Source organism: Pongo pygmaeus, chromosome X (genome assembly GCF_028885625.2).
Source record: "Pongo pygmaeus isolate AG05252 chromosome X, NHGRI_mPonPyg2-v2.0_pri, whole genome shotgun sequence".
Taxonomy (NCBI): domain Eukaryota; kingdom Metazoa; phylum Chordata; class Mammalia; order Primates; family Hominidae; genus Pongo; species Pongo pygmaeus.
The window spans coordinates 150,908,759-150,910,765 of NC_072396.2; positions in this window are offsets into that span (position 1 = coordinate 150,908,759).

Consider the following 2,007-nt stretch of genomic DNA (forward strand, 5'->3'; position numbering starts at 1 on the left):
TAATTTATGTATTCTTATTTTTAATTTGTATTTTAAGTTCTGGGGTACATGTGCATGTTGGTCATATAGGTAAATTCATGTCATGGGAGTCTGTGGTACAGATGATTTTGTCACCCGGGTATTAAGGCTAGTACACATTAGTTATTTTTCCTGATTCTCTTCCTCCTCTCACCCTCCACTCTCTGGTATACCCCAGGTTCTGTTGTTTTCCTCTATGTGTCCGTATGTGTTTGACACTTAGCTCCCACTTATAAGTGAGAACATGTGGTATTTGGTTTCCTGTTCCTGCATTAGTTTGTTAAGGTTAATGGCCTCTGGCTCCATCCAAGTCCTTGCAAAAAAACATGATCTCATTCTTTTTTATGGCTATGTTGTATTCTGTGGAGTATATGTACCTCATTTTCTTTATCCAGTCTACCATTGATAGGCATTTCAGTGGATTCCATGTCTTTGCTATTGCAAATGGTGCTGCAATGAACATACACATGCATGTGTCCTTATAACAGAAAGATTTATATTCCTTTGGGTATATAGCCAGTAATGGGATGGCTGAAATGAATGGTGTCTCTGGTTCAAGGTCTTTGAGGAATCACCACACTGTGTTTCACAATGGTTGAACTAATTTACACTCGCACCAACAGTGTATAACTGTTGCCTTTTCTCTTCACCCTTGCCAGCATCTGTTATTTTGTGACTTTTTAATTATAGCCATTCTAACTGGTGTGAGATGGTATCCCATTGTGGTTTTGATTTGCATGTAGGAACATGATCAGTGATACTGAGCTTTTTCCATATGCTTCGTTGGCCACACGTATGTCTTCTTTTGAAAAGTGTTCACGTGTCTTGCCCACTTTTTAACGGGGTTATTTTTTCTTGTAGATTTAAGTTCCTATAGATGCTAAATATTAGACCTTTGTTAGATGCATAGTTTGCAAAAATTTTCTCCCATTCTTTAGGTTCTCTGTTCACTGTGTTGATAGATTCCTTTGTTGTGCAGAATATCTTTAGCTTTATTAGATCCCATTTATCATTTTTGCTTTTGTTGTGATTGCTTTTGGTGTCTTCATCATGAAATCTTTGCTTGTTCCTATGTTTAGAATGGTATTGCCTAGGTGGCCTTTCAGGGCTTTTTTATAGTTTTGGGTTTTACATTAAAGTCTTTAATTCATCTTGAGTTGATTTCTGTATGTTGTGTAAAGAAAGGGTCCAGTCTGAATCTTCAGCATATGGCAGGCTCATTATCCCAGCACCATTTATTGAATGCGAATACCTTTCCTCATTGCTTGTTTTGTCAACTTTGTTGAAGATCGAATGGTTCTAAGTGTGTGGTCTTATTTCTGAGATCTCTATTAGTCTGTTTTTGTACCAGTACCTTCCTTTTTTTTTTGCTTAGGATTGCCTTGGCTATGTGGGGCTCTTTTTTTGGTACATATAAATTTTAAAATAGTTTCTTCTAGTTCTGTGAAGAATGTCATTGGAAATTTGATAGGAATAGCATTGAGTCTATAAATTGCTTTGGGCAGTATGGCCAATTTAATAATATCCAAGACAATCCTAAGCCAAAAGAACAAAGCTGGAGGCATCACGCTACCTGACCTCAAACTATACTACAAGGCTACAGTAACCAAAACAGCATGGTACTGCTACCAAAACAGAGATATAGATCAATGGAACAGAACAGAGCCCTCAGAAATAATACCACACATCTACAACCATCTGAACTTTGACAAACCTGACAAAAACAAGAAATGGGGAAAGGGTTCCCTATTTAATAAATGGTGCTGGGAAAACTGGCTAGCCACATGTAGAAAGCTGAAACTGGATCCCTTCCTTACACCTTATACAAAATTTAATTCAAGATGGATTAAAGACTTAAATGTTAGACCTAAAACCATAAAAACCCTAGAAGAAAACCTAGGCAATACCATTCAGGACATAGGCATGGGCAAGGACTTCATGTCTAAAACACCAAAAGCGATGGCAACAAAAGCCAAAATTGACAAATGG